Source organism: Siphateles boraxobius, unplaced genomic scaffold (assembly GCF_051911475.1).
Source record: "Siphateles boraxobius isolate OS27281-9 unplaced genomic scaffold, OSU_SipBor_1 7, whole genome shotgun sequence".
NCBI lineage: Eukaryota > Metazoa > Chordata > Actinopteri > Cypriniformes > Leuciscidae > Siphateles > Siphateles boraxobius.
In genome coordinates this window covers 25,087,640-25,111,328 of record NW_027509197.1, presented here as the reverse complement: position 1 = coordinate 25,111,328, position 23,689 = coordinate 25,087,640, and the positions used below count along the sequence as shown (strand labels likewise).

The 23,689-nt window shown below is 45.5% G+C and overlaps 1 protein-coding gene across 3 annotated transcripts in view; it reads left to right on the top strand.

Moving 5' to 3' along the window:
- Positions 1-11,828: 11,828 nt before the first annotated feature.
- nalcn (sodium leak channel, non-selective) overlaps positions 11,829-23,689 on the top strand; it is a 134,721-nt gene continuing 122,860 nt past the window's right edge. For all 3 annotated transcript variants that reach the window (XM_077216053.1, XM_077216052.1, XM_077216054.1), the window contains exon 1: positions 11,829-11,943. The gene's annotated coding sequence lies outside the window, so the exon portion shown is untranslated. The remainder of the gene's footprint in view (positions 11,944-23,689) is intronic.

The following is a 23,689-nucleotide window of genomic DNA, read 5'->3' as shown; positions in this document are numbered from 1 at the left end:
TTACACAAATTTGTTGCTGGGAGAATTAAGGGACATGTTTTTAAATTAACTAAATTAAGTTTGTTGATGTATTTTTCACGCTCTATGGCATGCAGGGTGAACATAATTACTTGACATGTTTTAAAATTAGTGAATTCTTAAGCTATTCACGCCTGCCGGCTGTGTACGGACGTTGGTTTGTTCCGTTATTTTGTATTGAAGTCTAGTTTGTTTTCCCCTAAAAAGGCGCATTTGTCACTCTGATATGAGGGCGCTCACAGGACGAGTGCAGAATGAATGGAGGTCTATGGAGCTTTACCCCTCAAAATCCATTTTCTCAGGATATAATTTTTTGTCTAGTAATTTGAAAATTTGTATTCGAAAGGAGATGCAAATAATTACACATTGCTGGGTGTTAGATTTTTTAGAGTCACTTATTTGCTTTAAAAAGTCTTTTCAAATGTCAATGACGTCATACACATCGTACGGTCAGAGATACTGCTTTACGGCAATCCTTTCAGTCACTTTGGTGCTTTCACGCTCTGCAGTTTCTTTTCTCTCGAGGCATCGGCAACACAGCTGACACAGGTAAGTACACGTGCTAGAAGAGTTTTTGTTTTGCTGTTTTAAAAGACCACGCCGAAAATACACACTCTCACACACACACACACACACACACACACACACACACACACACACACACACACACACACACACACACACACACACACACACACACACACACACACACACACACACACACACACACACACACACACACACACACACACACACACACACACACACACGTGAACCACCGTAAATTTAGGTAACTTATGCTTTGACAATTAACATAGGAGAACATACGTTTTTCGTCCTTGGGAAATGAGAAATAGGACAACCCTTGCCCACTATTAGAACAATTTATCATTGCACACCTGCAAAGCATTTTTCTCCTTTTACAATTTTTATTGATATTTAGCACTATTGAGCGGGACATTGGTTGTTGTTGTTTTTTAAGGTGGCAATACTATACCATATGTATCCTTTATTTCTTAACACAAGAATAACACGACAAGTAGGCTACTCAAATTCATTTTATTTTCCGTGTAAATTTTCTGGTCCCGCTTCGGATGCCACGATGCCATCAAGCGGTATCTCTGGTCGTAATCTTTTTTTAACAGTCTATGGCAGGGGTTTTCCAAACTCGGTCCTGGAGGGGCCACTGTCCTGCAGAGTTTAGCTCCAACCCCAATTAAACACACCTGAAACAGCTAATCAAGGTCTTGATTAGCTGTTGAAGGTCATTAGGCATGCGGAAAACGTCTCTGGTTACTGATGTAACCTATGTTCTCTGAATAGGGAACGAGACGCTGCGTAGCTTAGACGCAGTGGGAACGCCCTCCGGGTGTGCCGATTGTCTGAAGCCCTTATAGAATCACGCCAATTCATTGGCTGATGGCGCGGGCGCCGTCATGACGCTCCTGCGTCATCATATTATACTAGCGCGCGCGCCATCTGCTCCTCAGATTTCTCTGCCGAAAAAGGAAGCTTGTCGGCAGCGCAAGGAGCTTGGCAGCGAACGCAGCGTCTCGTTCCCTATTCAGAGAACATAGGTTACATCAGTAACCAGAGACGTTCTCTTTCATAGGTTCACTCAACGCTGCGTAGCTTAGACGCAGTTGGAACGAAATACCAAACTCGCCAAGCTAAGCGCTGCCGCAACTAGTACAAGACCAGATAACTCACACGACTGGTTCAGGCAGACAAAACCTGGGAACCTGGAGTCGTATCAAGATCCAAACTGTAGAATCTGACAAAAGTGTGCGGAGAGGACCATCCTGCCGCCACACAAATGTCCTCCAGGAGGGCACCTCTAAAAAGGGCTTGAGAGGAAGCCACGCCCCTGGTGGAATGTGCTCTGATGCTAAGAGGTGAAGGTAGACCGCGCACCTCATAAGCCAGTGAAATAGCTTCTGTAACCCAGTGGGAAATTCTCTGCTTTGATGCGGCAAGCCCACGGCGGCCAGCACCAAAACATACCAAGAGCTGGTTGGATTTTCTCCAACCACTAGAGCGATCCACATATAACTTCAATGCCCGGACCGGGCAGAGCAAGTTAAGCTTTCTGTCCTCCTGAGAGACAAAAGGAGGAGGATGGAAAGAGCGAAGGCTAACAACCTGAGACCGGAAAGCCGTGGACAAAACTTTGGGCACATAACCTGGTTTCGGTCTCAAAGTCACTCTGACCAAGCCAGGAGCGAAATCAATACATGACTCGTTAACAGAAAGAGCTTGCAAATCCCCCACCCGCTTCAGAGAGGCCAAGGCTAACAAAAGAGTAATCTTGAGAGTCAAAATCCGCTCTGGAGCTGACTCTAAGGGCTCAAAGGGGGCCTCCGTTAAGCCCTCCAGGACGACCAACAGGTCCCAGGAGGGGATTCCAGGGGAGCGTACTGGCTTTAGGCGCCTAACCCCACGCATAAAAGCTGAGACTAACCTCAACTTGCCCAGGGGGATCTCATCCGATTCTCTATGAGCAGCAATAGCGGCAACATACACTCTCAAAGTAGTAGTGGCCGCTCCAGAAGCAAACTTCTCCTGCAGGAATTCCAGCACTGAACCGACTGGGCAGTTGACTGGGTCTATAGCGTGTGCCGAACACCACGATTCAAAACCCCCCCACTTAGAAGAATACAACTTTCTTGTGGAGGGGGCTCTCGCATTCGCAATGGTCTCCTGGACGTCAGCGGGAAGACCAAAGTTTAAAGCTAACGGCCCCTGATGGGCCACACGCATAACTTCCAAATTTCGGGGCGGGGATGCCATATCCTGCCCTGAAGCTGGGACAGCAGATCCTCCCTGACCGGAATCTCCCAAGGGGGGAGTTCCAGGAGAGGAACCAGCTCTGAGAACCACGGCTGGGACGGCCAGAAAGGGGCTACAAGTAGGAGACGAGCTCCGCTCTCCCTTACTCTGGACAGAACTGCCTGTATCAATTTGACAGGCGGGAATGCATAAAGCCTCCGCATCGGCCATGGGTGGGCGAATGCATCTATCCCCAGTGGCGCTGGGGGGCTCAGGGAGAACCAAAGTGGGCATTGGGATGACTCCTTTGATGCAAAAAGGTCCACTTCTGCCTTTCCGAACACTTCCCAGATCAGGGCTACTGTTCGGCGGTTCAACATCCATTCCCCCGACTCGAGTTTCTGCCTCGACAGAAAATCTGCTGCGAGGTTCAGGACCCCCGGTACATGGACTGCCCTCAGTGACAGGAATTTGTCTTGAGACCATAGGAGAAGGCGGCGCGCATGCCTGTCCAGGGTGCGCGACTGTGAACCCCCCTGTCGGTTTACATGAGACACCACCGCCATATTGTCTGTTCTGACAATGACATGATGCCCTTTGAGAAAGGGGAGAAAATGAAGGAGGGCCAGGGAAACAGCTCTCAGCTCTAAGCTGTTTATGTGCCAATCGAGAGTCTCCCCAGTCCAGACTCCGTATGCTGGCCTGCCCTCGAAAACCGCACCCCATCCGGTTAGAGAGGAATCCGTCGTAATCATTTGGCGACGGAAAACCGCAACCATGCTGACCCCTTTCTGAAGGAAAAGAGGGTCCCGCCAAATTGAAAGCGCACGGAAACAACTGCGCGACACCTTCAACAGGCGAAAAGCCGATTCTGTGGACCGGGCACCTGAGGGTTTCATCCACCACAGAAACGGTCTCATGTGGAGCAACCCTAAGGGGAGCACGGGGGATGCTGCGGCCATGAGACCCAGCAGCCTGCGACAATTGCCCACATAAACATGATGGCCGAGCGAGAAGCGGGCCGAACATGTCAGAAGACTGGAAATCCGGGCAGGAGCCAAACGGGCCTGCATCAGAACGGAATCCAGGCGCACCCCTAAGAAGACTGTGCATAGAGCTGGGGCAAGAACACTCTTCTCTGTGTTCAACCTCAGGCCGAGAGACTGGATGTGACGAAGGACAATGTCCCTGTGGTGAGTCACTAATTCCCTGGAGTTGGCCAAGAGGAGCCAATCGTCCAGATAATTGAGTATACGGATGCCCTGGAGCCGCAACGGGGCCAGAGCAGCATCCATACACTTTGTAAACGTTCTCGGAGCTAGAGCGAGACCAAAGGGGAGGACCCTGTATTGGACCCTAGGCGCAGGTCTAGTATCGGTCGCAGACCTCCGCCCTTCTTCGGGACCAAGAAGTAGCGGCTGAAGAAGCCTTGCTCGACTTCCTTCGGAGGAACCTCTTCTATAGCTCCCTTGAGGAGAAGGGACGAAATCTCCCGCTGTAGAACAGAAGCCTCTGGGGCGCTGTTGACTACAGTAGGACAGACCCCGTTGAAGCAAGGGGGCGGGCGACAGAACTGAAGTGTGTAGCCGAGCCGAACCGTGCGGAGGATCCAGGGCGATACCCCTGGCAGACGCCTCCATTCTGGAAAGAAGTGAGATAGAGGAGGTGGAGTGCAATGTGGCGGACATACCTGAGTTCGCTGTCTCCCGTGGTGTGGCGCGGTCCAGCGTGAAGGAAAGCACTTGACGTCCTGACACGTAGTGGGAGGCACCACTGCCTGTTTGACCAAGGCCAGAGGGTCTGCCTGCTCCTGAGAGAAAACGAAAGTGTCTCCGATTCGAGCGGCTGGTATCAAACGCGTCGAGTGCAAGGGGAGAAAGCTGAATGCGTCTCCTTCCTCCTGCGCCAGGCGGCTTGAACAAAGTTGAGGGGTAACTGCACTTCGAAACACGCTGGGTGGCGAAGGTGACAGGTTTAGAGAAGGAGAGCAAGTGAGAGGTGGGCAGAAACGCTTGCACGGTCTGTCCCAACCTCGTAGATCGAGGGAGGCTCTCCTTTTTCTGACCTGCGGGTCAGGAACGATTCGAGGAGGCTGGGGTGAAGGGTTTGTTAGACCGCTTCAGCTTCAGACGCTTATGGGGCCGCTGGCGGGGGAACGGGCGACCGCGGGCTCCCCAGACCGTAGCGGGCGGGGGATGAGCCGAGTCACTTCTCCTAGTGGCAAAATCCGGCCTATGAGAAGGACGTTCTCTGGGCTGGGATTGGGAGGAGTTGGAGGATTCCCTAGCTCTCCTGGGCATAAATTGCCTGAGGGCAGCTGACTGGGATTTTGCGGCCCGAAATTTTTCAACCACAGTGTTGACCGCCTCCCCAAACAGACCAGATTGAGACACTGGGGCATCTAAGAGGAAAACCTTCTCTTTATCACGGATTTCCGTGAGATTGAGCCATAGGTGGCGCTCTGCAGCGATCGCCCCCGCCATAGAACGCCCTATAGCGCGCACAGTGTGCTTGGTGGCCCTTAAGGCCAGATCCGTGGCCTTTCAAAGCTCCTTGACAGCTTCCGGTGTGATCCCCGTTCTCTCATCCATTTCTTTTAAAACATCCGCCTGGTAGGCTTGGAGGATGGCCATAGTGTGTAGGGCCATGCCTGCCTGACCAGCTGCCATGTAGGACTTTCCGATAAGGGCGGAAGTAGTCCTGCACGGTTTAGAGGGAAGGAGGGGCCGAGATTTCCACGACGGAGCAGACGACGCGGAAAGGTGAGTAGCTAGCGTGTCCTCGACCGCTGAAATAGAGGAATAGCCCTGCTCCACAAAACCAACGAGGTTGGTGAAGTCAGCGGCTGCCGCGTTCGTTAGGCGCGCGGAGAAAGGCTGCTTCCAGGATCTGGTGATCTCGTGATGCAGATCGGTGAAAAAGGGCAGCTTTCTCCGCTCAGGCCTAGAATTAGGGCCACTTAAAAATCTTTCGTCGAGTTTAGATGATTGTGACTCGCGGGGCTCATCGGGCCAGTCGATGGAAAGCTTTTCAGTAGCGCGCGAAAGCACGTCGATAAGCTCCGTGTAGGTCGCAGTAGGCCACGCCTCCTGGCCGCTAGGCGGGAGAGCGTCAGAAGCTAAAACAGGCCCGAAATCCTCGGAGTCGGACGCTGTAGTTCCAGCCCGAAAGAAACCGACTCGCGTGCTCTCGGGCTGGGGCATAAATAATCATGGGAAAACTCGACTGGCCTAACACCGCGTGCGTGCTCGGGAGAGGGAGGGAGAGAAAGGGCCTGGCCCGTCTGCTCGTACTCTATATCCTCGAGCTCTACATCCGAGCCCCAGGTCGCGGAATCCAACGAGGCCTCGGCAGCCTCGGGAGCGCGACGGGGGGGAACGAATGACTCCTTCTCAAAAACCGCGAGCCGAGAGCGGGAGGGTTTTGAGAAGGAGGTTGTCACAGAATTTACATTTAGACGAGCCTAAAACAGCCTCGCGCGCATGCGAAAAACCCAAACACTTGATACACTTACTGTGTGGGTCGTCATTCGCAATAAAGCGAACGCATGGCGGCGGGCAACGACGAAACTCCATGGCACTTCACCGCAAGGAGAACAGAGTTCCACTAATCGCAGTCGCTGAAGTTCAGATGAAGAAGCAGATGAAGAAGCTGGTGATTATCCGAATATACGGGCTCAGAAAAAACGAAATCGAAGGGCTAAGATTGCCGCTTCGTGAAGGCAGAGAAATCTGAGGAGCAGATGGCGCGCGCTAGTATAATATGATGACGCAGGAGCGTCATGACGGCGCCCGCGCCATCAGCCAATGAATTGGCGTGATTCTATAAGGGCTTCAGACAATCGGCGCACCCGGAGGGCGTTCCCACTGCGTCTAAGCTACGCAGCGTTGAGTGAACCTATGAAAGAGAACTTACAAGCAGGTGTGTTGAGGCAAGTTGGAACTAAACTCTGCAGGACAGTGGCCCTCCAGGACCCTAGTTTGGACAACCCTGGTCTATGGTCATAATCAGTCCTTCACTGACCAATCAGCGTTCATTAGCAGAATGCTAGCGTGTAATGGGCAACAACAACTCAACCTGTAAGATACCGAAAGGACATAAGTACTCGTTCATTCAACTTTCGACCTATAAACCATGTTGAACTTGCAAAACCTACAATCAAATCTGAGATTTTTCAAGGGCAATCGGGTGAAAGAGACACATTTAGCCGTCTAGCTCCATAGACTCCCATTCATTTTGCACTCAGGGCGATCGCCCCCCAGTGGAACTCTGGTGGTACTACAACCAAAATTCGGTACAATAGGACTTAATGGGGAGTGAACAGGCTCTCCGTAGACGGGCTCTGGTATTGCATTAGTATTACTGCAACTGGTGTTTGTGATTATTTGTTGCTGCATGGCAACCTCTTTGGAACTACATTGCATGGCGGAGGAATACATGTGTAATAACGTTATCGAACTTGCGCGTGCCGAGGCGCCTTTCAGACAGGACGCGGAATGTGCGACGCTGTGCTATGAGAAACCCATTCATTTCAAGGACTTCCAAAAGATACATAACAGCTACAAGTGTATGCACTATATACGGGATTCACCCTATTAGCCTACTTTATCGACACAAATTGATAAGTAAAACAGCAAACAGCCATCCACAAATAGTCTATAGGCTGTCTTTGAGTACACTTGAACAAGGGTTAAATTACTCCAGGCTACAGAAGAATACCACAATTCCTCCGTTCAATTAGGAGAGTAAAGCAGACCTATAACAATCCAGCCACAACACATAATTGGGAAGGCCTTACCTTAACACAAAATGGATTTCAAGGACTTCGCGCGCAGATCAATGGCTTCCAACGTTTATATTTTTTCTACGAATCTTTGAGTTACTTTTACTGGCTATGGTTAACGTGTACTAAACATTATTGGAATATATGCACCGCTGTGCCACCACACCTTGTATTGATGCTCATGGCAAGAATAGCATGTAGCCTATAGCCTAGTTACCTTTATTGAAGTGAATTAAATCGCCGTCATGCATGGATTAATGATATTTTTGCAATTTTACACATAATACTCCAAGATGATCACATTACACTGACAAAACTGAAATTGCACGTCAAAATAAAACATTGTCAATATTTTTTGAGACCCCCCAAAATTTCACGAATCACGTTTTCAGGGGAGCCCGTGTCTTATTAAGGGGAACCGAGCTCCCCAACTCCCCCGTAGTTCGCACCCTGTGTAAAACACAGCTTTGCGGGGATTATTGCTTTAATTTACCACAACTGATGTGCGAGATTAATATTATGTGAATAAATGCCTAAATCCAATCTGTTCATCTTATTAAGCGACCGAGTGTCTTTAGAAAATTTGCACTAAACTGTTCAATTCATATGGAACTTTTTGAAGAGTAAAATTGCACAATCAAAAAGATCTTCATTTGTGTTCCGAAAATGAATGAAAGTCTTAGGTTTAGAACGACATGAGGGTGAGTAAAAGAATTTTTCCCGTAGCCTACAGCTATTAGGATTTATCATGCCATGGGCGCTCGCTCGATCTCAGTTGATAATTCATGGAATGAAAACGATCAACATACATTCTACAACCGTATTTACTTCCACAAATTAGAAAATAACAAAGATAGCCTATGTGTTTTCACGTGTTCATATCCTGTTGATTTAGCTCTGTGATCTTGGGGGAATCCAAACATTAGGCTACACTCGAGAGAGCGAACAATTTTCTCTTTCCTTGACAGCAAAACAAAACAAAACAAACTCCGCCCGTCCCTGTAGAGTGCAGTTCAGACGATACATCTACGATGTCACATCGATCAAAAACAGCTTTGGCATAGATGTATGGCATATAACCTGTTTAAATCAAGGTAAACGGGCTAAATGGTTAGTAGGCTAAATTAGTAGTAGGGTAAATAAACCTTAGAGGTAACGTTAGCTATGTTGAATAGGGAACTAATTCGTGGCTTTTAAATAACATTTGTAGGGTCTGGACCAATCAGACACACACTAATTATTCATATTCACTATATTTAATAAATATAAAGGTCTATGAAACTCTCCCCCAAAACTAACCTCACAAATGAAGTTACTTTGTCAGCCGGGTGTCCAGTTACAGAACACTTTAAGACTGATAACAGACTTTACGACCTCAAAGGCCACATGCGCCACATGCTTAAGAGAGAGAGACCATCTTTAATTAAATAAACTTTGCGGTGTTACTCTGATCTATGAAGGAACATGCCTCACAGAAACTGTGATGATTTACTGTCTCGTGTACTATTAGGTATAACAACATGGTATGTTTGATTGGGGTGTATGTGGTTGAACAACCACCCAACGGTCAATATAACCTCACCTGTATCATGCTTCCTAGCAAATTAATCCTCATTTAATGACACACACTTTGATGTACATCACCTTCTCTTAGAATGCTATGTGAATTTGTTATGTCTATTTGAGCTTGAATGAACAGTCTAAGCATGCTGGGGACAAAGACCATAAATCAACTAAGAGCCGCTTCCCCTCTCGGACATGTCACCTTACTCATAGGTCCATTCAAACCTTAGGGGTTGGTTCTTTTCTCAGGGTATATCAGAGGCAGGCAACAGTGACCGCCCTCTCTTAGTTTTTTTCATCCAGCCGCAACACTGTTCTGGTGAGACTGGGGAGCCCCCTCCCCCTCCACGGGGGCCCCAAGGGCCCAGCAGGCCTCGATTCCAACCAGAGGTGGGCTCAGGCAGGAGAGAGAAGACTCTCTCACAAAGAACCAAGGACAATCTCAGGAGTTTTGGAACAAAGACTCCAACCAACAACGACTCCAATCACCCATCCTTTTGACTTCCTCACTTCCAATCATGCGTTCCTGGAGAAAGAGAACGCTCAACCAACTTCCACTTGACGCTGCCGGAACCATCAACGACTTCAATTTTCAACAACTTCAAGAATTGTTCCCATTACAAATGCAAGTATTCAATTCAATGAAATGTGAAAATGAAATTCTGATGGTTCTTCTCATAGACCCTCTTCCGGTTTCCAATTTCATCCTATCACTAACCTATTTATGTATTCATGTGTGTATGTTGTTTAGTTTATTTATATTCATATAAATATCTATATTTAGTTAATAAAACTTGTACATAATATGTATTTGGTTCTGTTTTGTTTGCAATACAAGTCACTTTACGATCACGTTTTTTACTACTGGCTCAAAGTACTGTACAGGCGAAGAAATAATTATTCTTCGGTGGCCATGGAAGATACCCTTTATTAGAATAAATTAATAATCAAAATAGTTCGTTGGAAGAACTGATTAATTGATTGTAATATTAATTCAGCCACATCAAGTTAATCCAATTAACTGACCCAAATATTTATAATTAATAATAACAAGATATTATTGATTATTAATATTTCCAAAAAGCTGAGTTCCTTACACATTTAAAGAATAAAATAATTATTGAGATGCATCAGCTAATTTGTTTAATACAGTAATATCAAACAATTGTTTTTGCCCTAATTTTTTAAAAAGCTATAAAAAAACTCTAGATTTAATACACGTGACAACGTGCCAAGATGAAACGTCACAATCTGTCCATCACATTAATGAACAATAACCTTCAGTCAAATATCAGTTCAAGCAGGGGCGCAACGTTGCTGAGGGGCATTCAAGATCATTGGCGCCCCCCACTAATTACAGATGCATTAAAGCAATGAGTGATTTTTTAGTTGTTTGATTAACATGTTGCTGTCACTTTAAGACCTAATGCACGAATTGGCCACTTCCTATTTCTCAGCTTTTCATTCTTAAATCTGCATATTTGTGATAATTGCCCCAGGGCGATATTTACCTTTTATAAAGGCTGATTTTTTAAAACTTATTAAATGTGTATCATCTTTCATGTCAAATTCTTAAATTTTATCAATAAATTCAGTTATAATAAGACATCAATTTAAATAATTTATTATATACATTATATACTGTATATAGCCTCAACAGCGCCACCTATACCTAAAACATAGACTATCCATTATCAATCGCTGTTTACACTGAATGTAGCTAATAAAATCAGATTCATTCTCTCGTTTCGATGCTTCCCTAGTTATTTTTATCACTTAATTTGTAAGCTGTATACGTGCAGTCTCTTTCACTTGCCCCTTCAAAAAAACCTGGACAAGCAGACAAGCGTTAGACTTGTATTGTCAAGACTTAGTTACTGTGATTAAAATAATAGGTTTAGCTATATCATTTCCCCCTTTTCTTCTGCTCTGCGCCCCAGAACGCTTCCAATTCCCAAATCTATCCATTTTTGGTCATGGAGACAGATTAAAGAATAGGGTGAGCGGTTGATATTGAAAAAAAAAAACATTTAAAATGTTGAACAAAAGTTAAAATAAAAACGTTTACTTTTATCATTTTAAATAAAGATTTTTTTAAACAAATAATTTTTATTTTTTGAAAGGAGGTTTTCAAAGAATGGGGCACAATGCCCCTCCCATCCGACGCCCCTCTGAACTGCATACCATTTTTCCATTTTTGCGACAGTGAGTTCAACCCCTGACTTCTGTAATTTAAAATGATGATAAATGAGAATTAATATTAGGCCTATTTGTAATATTATTTGTTGTTTTGCTATTATCATCATTATTGATTTTGTTTGTTGTTTTAATAGCAAAAAAGCATAGTTAGTCTTTTCACTCAAACACTTTCCATTCATAGCCTTTGTGACAATTAGCCCCGGTGTTAGCTACATAAGTATTATTATTTATTATTTCCGATGATAATTTTAGGACAGGTTGTTGTATTGAATTTATTCAATATTTGTTCTTCCTGTTATTTAGTATCCAAAACTACTGTATATTCAATAACGTTTAACAGTGACAAAAAAAATCGATTTCAAATTCTTTCTTTTTTTGTAATTCACCAGCATTTCATCTGCATTCAACATATAAAAAAGCCAAACTTCTTTATATCAATACTGACATTATACATGTCAAGGCCTGCGGGTTCTCATCCTGCGAGCTGTGCTGTAGTGGGTCACGCGCGTCTGATGCGCATCTGTCGCGCTGCTGCTGTGACTGTGAAGCTCGATCTCAGTACAAGGAGACATGGACTATACATCGCGTTAACGGCCAAACTTCAATAACCAGTAAGTCAAAGAGCGTTTTTCTTACGTTTCCGCGTGTGAGTTCGATTGCAGTGTCGCATAAGAGATGTATTTTGTTTTATTCGGTTTGTTTGCATGTCTACCAGGAAGTGTGTGGACCGACTGCGCAGCCAAAAGGCCTTTGTTAAAAAAAAAAACAGCACTGTCAAAGATTAAAAACCTTTTTTAGATACGCATATGACAAGTTTAGACAATAATTCAAGCAATGTTCTAATCGACATGCCTTTATATTTTGTGTAATTCGTGTGATTTTGCTTAAGAGGTTATTTAGCTAGAGCAATAGCAGCAGCAGCAGCCCTGCTCTCATCTGTTGCCGTGGTAACCGTGTGGCAGCAGGAGGAATCTCCCTGCATAATAGTTGATGTCACTGTGTTCCGGTGTGCCACAAGTATACTATAGACCTCATTGAGAGCAGGGCCATGACAGGTATGAACGCGAGGCTGTGAGGGATAGACTTAACGTTACAGTGTTTTCAATGTTGTACGCTTATTAATAAGGCTGCTTAAAGCTCCTAGATCAAACACAAATTTCCACAGCTCATGTTGTCTGAAGTTTTTTGTCTACTGAAATTTCTTGGAAAGATATTTTGCAGTGTTTTGTAAGCAGAACAATCCGAAAACACATTAAATAACAGAACAACTCACTGAAGAGATGTATGCCCATCCATCACAGCTTCACTTTCATTCAAGTTAAAAATCAATGATAGTGCTGCCATGAATACGGTACTGACATGATCTCGAGTCAGTTTGATTTGCATGTTTTGTTTTTACATGTGATAAATCTTTGAAGATAGGTGGCTTTTGGCACTGGCCTGTGAAAATGGAGGTTTTGCATTGTTTCTAAAAACAAAGGCCTGAGAGGCTAAACATGGAGAGAGACAGATAGAGAAAGATAAATACTTTATTGATTTAGTTTTAGGGAGTCCCCACCAGGAATTATGTAGCACCAGTGTCATAAACAATATTTGCCCCATGGGAATTTTTTTGAAATTACAAAAGTAACTTTAAACAATAAGATATTTCAACATAACAGATGCTTTGCTAGAATTCATTAAAAAAAATGATCCACATTTGATTGTATTCTGAACGAACGGTCACAGTATTGTTTAATGTAATTGCTTTTGCAGAGTTTGTTGGGAGTGTGCCTTTCATGATCAGTGTTTGTTTTAAGAGCTTATTTTATATATTTTTTCCTTCTCTCCATGAAAAAAAATCATATTAGCTTCAAATACAGTCAGTTACAGATTAATATGATTATTTTGGTTATTAGGCCTAGTGCTGTACACATTAATAAAATGGATACATTTGATGTATATTGCTGTTCCCTTTCAAGGGAACGAGACGCTGCGTTTGAGACGCGGTGGGAACGCTCTGCGTGATTACGTCGTGAAGCACGTGTAAAATCAGTCCAATGGAAGCCCGCTACGACATAGGTGACGTCATAGACCAGGAAACTATAAAGCAACCCTGAAATCAGACCGCGATAGCTTCTGCACCTTCAGCAAGCGCTCTCTGTATATCTGTCCTTGTCTATTTATTGTTGTCTGTCAAGCCCAATATATCTATCATTATTATGGCGAGCAAGCAAGATTATAGACGGTGTGTTGTTCCCTGCCCTCGTTATATACGGGTGGGGACACACACATCAGCTTTGTGTTGCTTGTTTGGGAGTGGAGCATGCTCAGTCAGTCCTCGAGGGGGCTGATTGTGAGCATTGTATGAGTCTATCTATGAAGACGCTCCGCTCTCGCCGATCGTTCTTTGAGGAGGACGGAACGGTTTGCGCTCCCCGCACGGGTCCCGCTGTTGCCTAGACACGGCGGCGACTCGCATTTTGGGTTTCGAAATCGGATCTGACAGCGTGGGTTGGGACGGGCTCCGCCCTATCTCAGCTTTCACCTGCAGATCCAGTGTGATGCGATTTCCAGTTCTGAGGAATTGGTATCGTTAGTGTTTTGTTAAGAAAAAGTGAACAAAACAAATAAAAATATTAAGTAAAAGGCAGATGTTTGATTTTTCAATAAATAGGCAGCTCATAACTCTGTTGAATAAAGAGGAGCTTTTAAAAGGAGGCTTTTCTAATGCTGTTGCTAGTTAAATATTTACTGGACAGCTGAACATTATGAGAGTGAAAATAAAAAGAGTTTATTAGATGAAATATATCCAAAAAACAGGAAAACTCTGTATCTCAGCCTCCTCGTCGGGGACTACTGGTTTTTCCCTATCTCCACACTGAGGTGTCGAGATCGTGGAATAAACCGGTTTCTATATTCTATATGTTTCTATATTTCTTTATGTTAATACCCAAACGTCTAACTAGAGTAATGTTATGGGTATTAAGTATCATGGTATGACAGTGCCTTGGATTATAGAGACGCTTGCGAGCTTTCTCGCTCCCGAGTCGGCGTCATCATTTTTAACCCCGACGTTACCCACCAGCCATCTTTAATAATAAATAAAATTTTATTAGGCAGTACTGGTGGGTAAAGTATTTAAGGACATAGATGAATGTGAGGATGTCAGCATTGACTCTATTCGAGAATATATATATATATATATATATATATATATATATATGTTTATATGTATACGTTTTCGTGATATAAAAATAAAGAAAAAGAAAGATAAAAATGTCTGTTCTTCTGGACGCTCCGCTTTCAAGAAAACTAAACCTTTCAGCGGCGTTCCAGAGGTTTCTTCCTCACCAATCTATGTTCCTGAAACTGGCATAGAGTACAAAGAAGAAGACCTGATGCCGAGGCTATCAGGCTTCTAAGGGTGGTCCCCTCCGGGGTAGGGACGGTTTTGAGAAATCGTTTCTCCTCGGCGCCCTCTGGGGTGCGACTCTCTGAGGAGGGTCGCAGCGCTGCCAGTTCGGTTGTTCCCTGCCGGTTCGCCGTTCAGGGCACCGAGGTGTCAGCGTCCCCATACGATCCTTCGAGGAGGGTCGTAGAGCAGTCAGTTCGGTCTCCCTGCCGGTTCGCCGTCTCAGGGTGCCGAGGTGCCTGCTTTTTCCTAGGATCCTCCGAGGAGGGTCGTAGGAACTAAGCTAGTTAGAGGTAGGCAAGATCTGAGGACTGTCGTCATCTCTAATAAAGCTTAGACAAGAAGTCCTGTCGAATGAAAAAAAAAAAAAAAAAAGAGGGACGGTTTTGAGAAATCGTTTCTCCTAACGGCGCCCTCTGGGGTGCGACTCTCTGAGGAGGGTCGCAGCGCTGCCAGTTCGGTTGTTCCCTGCCGGTTCGCCGCTTCAGGGCGCCGAGGTGTCAGCGTCCCCGTGCAATCCTCTGAGGAGGGTTGTAGAATGGTCAGTTCGGTTGTTCCCTGCCGGTTCGCCGCTTCAGGGCACCGAAATGGTTGTTCAATCAAATCCAGAGACCAGTCTCGAGAGACTGGTTCCCTTATCGGAATTTCTGGCAGCGTGGAAACTTCTGCCAAATATTTCTCTATGGGTCCTGCACATAATAGAAAAGGGTTACAGAATTCAGCTCGGTTCTCGTCCGCCCAGATTTCAAGGAGTCCTCCCCACGGTGGTGGACTCACAGCAGGCTCTGGTAATGGAGCAAGAAGTACTGACACTTCTTCGAAAGGGAGCTATAGAAAGGGTTTCTCCTCCCAGCAGAGAGTCAGGGTTTTACAGCCGTTACTTCATTGTTCCAAAGAAGGATGGAGGGCTGCGTCCTATTCTAGACCTGCGCCAGTTAAACAGCAGGGTTCAGAAACTCAAGTTCAGAATGCTTACACTCAAACAGATTGTTTCACAGATTCAGTCCGAGGACTGGTTTGTCACAATAGACTTGAAGGACGCGTACTTCCATGTATCTATCCATCCTCATCACAGGAGGTTCCTGAGGTTCGCTTTCGGGGGCGAAGCATACCAATATCGGGTTCTTCCATTTGTCCTAGGTTTATCTCCCCGCACTTTTACAAAATGCGTGGATGCAGCTCTGGCTCCGTTGAGACTCCAGGGCATCCGCGTATTAAATTACATCGACGATTGGTTGATTTTAGCTCAGTCAGAGCAGGTGGCAGTTCAGCATCGAGATGCTGTTCTGTCCCACATAAAGAGTTTGGGGTTGCGGCTAAACACCAAAAAGAGTGTGCTCCTCCCTGCTCAGAGGACCACTTTTCTAGGTGTAATTTGGGATTCGACCACAATGCAGGCACGCCTGTCTCCTGCTCGTATTTCTGCGATTCTCACAGCCGCAAAGAATGTGAAACTAGGCCAGTCACTCACTGTGAAACAGTTTCAGAGACTGTTGGGTCTCATGGCAGCTGCGTCCAAAGTAATTACTTTTGGCCTTCAGTACATGAGACCCCTGCAGTGGTGGCTCAGGACCAAGGGGTTTTCTCCGAGGGGAAATCCGTTCTGCAAGATAAAGGTCACGCGGCTATGCCTTCGTGCCTTGGCCTTGTGGAAGAAACCTTGGTTCCTCGCCCAGGGCCCAGTGTTGGGGGCTCCTTTTCGACGCGTCACGCTTTCGACGGATGCTTCCCTCACGGGATGGGGGGCGGTCATGAGTGGCCGCTCGGCGCAAGGTCTGTGGCAGGACCATCAATGTTCCTGGCACATAAATCGTTTAGAGTTGATGGCGGTATTTCTAGCACTCAAATATTTCCTGCCAGACCTGAGAGGCCATCACGTGTTGGTCCGCACAGACAACACTTCGGTGGTCTGCTATATCAACCATCAGGGGGGTCTGAGGTCACGTCACCTTTGCAAATTGGCCCATCAGATCCTCCTATGGGCCCAGGGGAAGTTACTGTCGCTCAAGGCGGTATATATTCCGGGGCGTCAGAATGTGGGAGCAGATATTCTGTCGAGACAGGGGCTGAGGCCCGGGGAGTGGAGACTTTACCCAGAAGTGGTGGAGTTCCTGTGGGAAAAGTTCGGTCGTGCTCAGGTAGACCTTTTCGCATCATCAGATTCAACCCATTGTCCCATGTGGTTCTCTCTAACGCACCCAGCTCCTCTCGATCTGGATGCTATGGTGCAGGTGTGGCCGAGGCTGCACCTGTACGCCCTTCCCCCGATATCTTTGCTTCCGGGGGTTCTGGAGAGGGTTCGTCTGCTTCTAGTAGCCCCTTATTGGCCGACCCGAGTTTGGTTCTCGGACTTGGAGTCTCTTCTGGACGGCTCCCCCTTGGACATCCCAATCAGGGTGGACCTCCTGTCTCAGGCCGGGGGCACGTTATTTCACCCTCGGCCGGAGTTGTGGAAACTGTGGGCCTGGCCTCTGAGGGGACCATTCTTCAATCCAGAGCTCCTTCCGCGAGAAGGCTGTATGCGCTAAAATGGAAACTTTTCACCACATGGTGTGTTGAACGTCAGTTAGATCCTGTTAACTGCCCTGTTGGTTCAGTTCTTGATTTTCTGCAAGACCGTTTCTCGGCCAGGTTATCTCCTTCCACCCTAAAGGTTTACGTGGCGGCTATATCTGCCTACCACACCCCTCTGGGGGGTACTTCTATTGGGAGAAACCCTCTAATTACTCGCTTTCTCCGTGGTACATTGAGGTTGAGACCTGCACTGCACGCTAGAGCACCGGCTTGGGACTTGGCCATTGTACTCGAGGGTCTGGCTTTAGCTCCCTTCGAGCCCATCGAGGAGGTTTCTGAAAAGTTCCTCACTCTAAAGACTTTATTTCTCCTTGCTATCTCATCTATCAAGAGAATTGGTGATTTACATGCTTTGTCGGTTGCTCCTTCATGTCTGGAATTGCACCTGGTATGGTGAAGGCATTTCTCTACCCCAGGCCGGGTTATATTCCTAAGGTCCCACTGAATGTTGGGGGCCCAATAGTGCTGCAGGCCTTCTATCCTCCACCCTTTAATACCCCTGACCAGGAACAGCTTAACCTGTTATGTCCAGTCCGGGCTTTAGATGCCTACGTTCACAGAGCTGCCCTGTGGTGTAAATCTGAGCAACTATTTGTTTGTTTTGGGTCACTCAAGAGAGGATGCCCTGCATCTAAGCAGGTTATGAGTAAATGGATAGTCGAGGCTATTTCATTGGCTTATGAAGCGGCCGGACAGCCTTCACCTATGGCTGTGCGGGCCCATTCTACTCGGAGTATGGCGGCCTCTATGGCCTTAATTTCGGGAGTTTCCCTTCTTGACGTGTGTAATGCGGCAGGATGGTCCTCTCCGCATACATTTGTCAGGTTTTATGACCTTGACCTCTCCACTCCTGGGGCGAGGTTGCTTGCTTCTTAGTGTGCGCAGGACCTCACACAGAACGGGCATTTGTCACTATGGCGTTGTGGGTATAGGGTTCCCACCGCGTCTCAAACGCAGCTCGAGTTCCCTTGAAAGGGAACGTCTCAGGTTACGTATGTAACCCTGGTTCCCTGATAGGGAACGAGACGCTGCGTTTGCCTGCCATACTTCCTGCATGCCCTGATCGACTTGCTTCAGGTTTTTCAGAAGCTATCGCGGTCTGATTTCAGGGTTGCTTTATAGTTTCCTGGTCTATGACGTCACCTATGTCGTAGCGGGCTTCCATTGGACTGATTTTACACGTGCTTCACGACGTAATCACGCAGAGCGTTCCCACCGCGTCTCAAACGCAGCGTCTCGTTCCCTATCAGGGAACCAGGGTTACATACGTAACTTGAGACGTTTTTGCATATAGTCATGGCCAGAATTATTGGCACCCTTGGTAAATAAATATGATCAAAGATGGCTGTAAAAATAAATCTGCATTGTTTATCCTTTTGATCTTTCATTGAAAAATATCTATATCCTTCATATCTAACTAAATATTTAACCTTTCACTGAAGTAAAATAATTTAAAGTGGGATGAAAATTTCTTTATGAAATATATGTTTTTCCTCCAATACACGTTAGCCACAATTATTGGCACCCTTTTATAAAGTACATTTTGTAACCTTATTTTGCCAAGATAACCGCTCGGAGTCTTCTCCTATAATGCCTGATGAGTTCGGAGAACACCTGACAAGAGATCAGAAACTATTCCTCCATACAGAAGCTCTCATTTAGATTCCCAGGTCCATGTTGGTGCGTCTTCTCTTCAGTGTGCTATTTAATGTGCTATTTAAAATGCAAAGTTCAAGGCACAGGGAAGAAGGGGGAACCGGTGGACGGTAAACCGAAGTATTTAAATAAATAAAACGAAAGTGCGCGGTAGGTACCGCCTTCGGTACCAAGTTGTTACTGAAATTTAAAAAAATGTGACAATACCAGGATTTCCCTCTAGCATTTTGAGCGCTGTTGAACAGATTCTTAAACATCTCTGAATGGCGATTGCGTCCACGCGCTCAACATATGTCTGTTATTAATTGGCTTTCAAACGCTCCCGTTTGTATCTGTGTAAGTGCTCGGTGAAGACAACATGTTTTTGAAGCGTTGATCATTGTAGCCAATCAATCACAGACATATATGTTGAACGTGTGAACAGAAATGGCCGATCAGATATGTTGATCTTGTGACCACAGATCAACAGGTTGTGTTTCAATCAGATCAATCAGAGGTGTTTAAGAAATTCCTTTAACACCGAACTCAAAATGCTAGAGGGAGATGATGGTATCGTCACATTTGTAATATTTCAGTCCCGAACACTAGGTCCTTCATAGCCATCTGCCCATACATAGACAAAATGCAACGTAAATGTCCCAGGCCTGGTCTTCTCTCATCTTCCACTGTCGTCACTCCTCCTCTTATCCTTCGGAGCCCCTGGGACTCCAGACTGGTGCAGCGCGCAGTGAAGTTCATTAACACTCGCACGTCGCACAACCGGCCTCACTTCCACGGCTCGCACCGTGTTCTTCACAGTAACATTAAAACGACAGTAATTTGAACGATACAATATTGTGTATAATGGATTGTCTGTGTAATCGACTATTGTTTTTAGTGTCGACTAGTAGCAGCTGTACCGTTTAGTCGACTAGTCCTGCACATCCATAGTATTTGATAGAATCCATGATACCATGTGTCACGAAGACTGTAGCGTGTGGAAACTTCAGGAGACGAAAAGCAGGTTAATAGTCTTTAATGGAAACAAGGCAGAGCCGCAACGGCCGATCAACAGAAATAGTCTCAAAATATTCTTGAAGGAACAGAGGAGCGCACGCAGCAGGTCTCGTGGACTGGTGAAGGGTGAGCAGAGTTGAGCTGGAGAAGCGCAGATCCCTCACACCTCTTCAGGACTCAACACAGGTAACCACTGATCTGGTAAAGTTGCAGGTGGATAACAGACAACTGGACTAGACGGGCCAAAACAGATAACAACAGTTCAACAGCAGTAACGAACGTGACGGTCAACAATAATCCGACAAACTAGAGGGAAACACGAGAGACTAGAAATAGAGAGTAGCTAATGATAGAGGATAGAGAACAGGTGCGATAATGAGAGTATGAGATTCAGCTGGGGGAGATAAGAGGTAAATGAAGAGTGAGAGCGAACAAGAGGGAACAGAAACAGAGAATGACCAGAAGAGGGAGACAGAGACCAATAAAACATGAGAAGAGAACCAGGATCATGACAACCATGTATCTGAACAAGATGTCCAGGACCTCCAGCAAAAAAATAGGCCCACAACTTTAAAGATCCAGCAGTATATTCAACCTTGGGCTTGGGGTACTTTTTATCCCTGTTTGCACCAAAGCTCTTTTTTGAGCTTAGAATCCAGTCCCTTTTGTAGTTCCAGTTGGTCTGACAACTGAATATGCTGGAGTTTATTTTTGGATGAGCAAGGAGGATTTTTCTTGAAACCCTCCTTTGCCGTGCATTAAGACACGTCCTCTTTCAGGCAGATTTGTAACATCTTTAGTTGATTGAAACTTCTTAATTATTGCCCTGATGTTGGAAACGAGAATTTTCAATGTTTTAGCTATTTTCTTACAGAAAAGCTCAACAATCTTTTGCTGCGAATCAGAACTTTATTCTTTGGTTTTACTCATTGTGATGGATAAATAAGGGAATTTGCACCCACCCCCCCCTTCTTGACGTGTGTAATGCGGCAGGATGGTCCTCTCCGCATACATTTGTCAGGTTTTATGACCTTGACCTCTCCACTCCTGGGGCGAGGTTGCTTGCTTCTTAGTGTGCGCAGGACCTCACACAGAACGGGCATTTGTCACTATGGCGTTGTGGGTATAGGGTTCCCACCGCGTCTCAAACGCAGCTCGAGTTCCCTTGAAAGGGAACGTCTCAGGTTACGTATGTAACCCTGGTTCCCTGATAGGGAACGAGACGCTGCGTTTGCCTGCCATACTTCCTGCATGCCCTGATCGACTTGCTTCAGGTTTTTCAGAAGCTATTGCGGTCTGATTTCAGGGTTGCTTTATAGTTTCCTGGTCTATGACGTCACCTATGTCGTAGCGGGCTTCCATTGGACTGATTTTACACGTGCTTCACGACGTAATCACGCAGAGCGTTCCCACCGCGTCTCAAACGCAGCGTCTCGTTCCCTATCAGGGAACCAGGGTTACATACGTAACCTGAGACGTTTTTGCATATAGTCATGGCCAGAATTATTGGCACCCTTGGTAAATAAATATGATCAAAGATGGCTGTAAAAATAAATCTGCATTGTTTATCCTTTTGATCTTTCATTGAAAAATATCTATATCCTTCATATCTAACTAAATATTTAACCTTTCACTGAAGTAAAATAATTTAAAGTGGGGTGAAAATTTCTTTATGAAATATATGTTTTTCCTCCAATACACGTTAGCCACAATTATTGGCACCCTTTTATAAAGTACATTTTGTAAACTTATTTTGCCAAGATAACCGCTCGGAGTCTTCTCCTATAATGCCTGATGAGTTCGGAGAACACCTGACAAGAGATCAGAAACTATTCCTCCATACAGAAGCTCTCATTTAGATTCCCAGGTCCATGTTGGTGCGTCTTCTCTTCAGTGTGCTATTTAATGTGCTATTTAAAATGCAAAGTTCAAGGCACAGGGAAGAAGGGGGAACCGGTGGACGGTAAACCGAAGTATTTAAATAAATAAAACGAAAGTGCGCGGCAGGTACCGCCTTCGGTACCAAGTTGTTACTGAAATTTAAAAAAATGTGACAATACCAGGATTTCCCTCTAGCATTTTGAGCGCTGTTGAACAGATTCTTAAACATCTCTGAATGGCGATTGCGTCCACGCGCTCAACATATGTCTGTTATTAATTGGCTTTCAAACGCTCCCGTTTGTATCTGTGTAAGTGCTCGGTGAAGACAACATGTTTTTGAAGCGTTGATCATTGTAGCCAATCAATCACAGACATGTTGAACGTGTGAACAGAAATGGCCGATCAAATATGTTGATCTTGTGACCACAGATCAACAGGTTGTGTTTCAATCAGATCAATCAGAGGTGTTTAAGAAATTCCTTTAACACCGAACTCAAAATGCTAGAGGGAGATGATGGTATCGTCACATTTGTAATATTTCAGTCCCGAACACTAGGTCCTTCATAGCCATCTGCCCATACATAGACAAAATGCAACGTAAATGTCCCAGGCCTGGTCTTCTCTCATCTTCCACTGTCGTCACTCCTCCTCTTATCCTTCGGAGCCCCTGGGACTCCAGACTGGTGCAGCGCGCAGTGAAGTTCATTAACACTCGCACGTCGCACAACCGGCCTCACTTCCACGGCTCGCACCGTGTTCTTCACAGTAACATTAAAACGACAGTAATTTGAACGATACAATATTGTGTATAATGGATTGTCTGTGTAATCGACTATTTTTTTTAGTGTCGACTAGTAGCAGCTGTACCGTTTAGTCGACTAGTCCTGCACATCCATAGTATTTGATAGAATCCATGATACCATGTGTCACGAAGACTGCAGCGTGTGGAAACTTCAGGAGACGAAAAGCAGGTTAATAGTCTTTAATGGAAACAAGGCAGAGCCGCAACGGCCGATCAACAGAAATAGTCTCAAAATATTCTTGAAGGAACAGAGGAGCGCACGCAGCAGGTCTCGTGGACTGGTGAAGGGTGAGCAGAGTTGAGCTGGAGAAGCGCAGATCCCTCACACCTCTTCAGGACTCAACACAGGTAACCACTGATCTGGTAAAGTTGCAGGTGGATAACAGACAACTGGACTAGACGGGCCAAAACAGATAACAACAGTTCAACAGCAGTAACGAACGTGACGGTCAACAATAATCCGACAAACTAGAGGGAAACACGAGAGACTAGAAATAGAGAGTAGCTAATGATAGAGGATAGAGAACAGGTGCGATAATGAGAGTATGAGATTCAGCTGGGGGAGATAAGAGGTAAAGGAAGAGTGAGAGCGAACAAGAGGGAACAGAAACAGAGAATGACCAGAAGAGGGAGACAGAGACCAATAAAACATGAGAAGAGAACCAGGATCATGACAACCATGTATCTGAACAAGATGTCCAGGACCTCCAGCAAAAAAATAGGCCCACAACTTTAAAGATCCAGCAGTATATTCAACCTTGGGCTTGGGGTACTTTTTATCCCTGTTTGCACCAAAGCTCTTTTTTGAGCTTAGAATCCAGTCCCTTTTGTAGTTCCAGTTGGTCTGACAACTGAATATGCTGGAGTTTATTTTTGGATGAGCAAGGAGGATTTTTCTTGAAACCCTCCTTTGCCGTGCATTAAGACACGTCCTCTTTCAGGCAGATTTGTAACATCTTTAGTTGATTGAAACTTCTTAATTATTGCCCTGATGTTGGAAACGAGAATTTTCAATGTTTTAGCAATTTTCTTACAGAAAAGCTCAACAATCTTT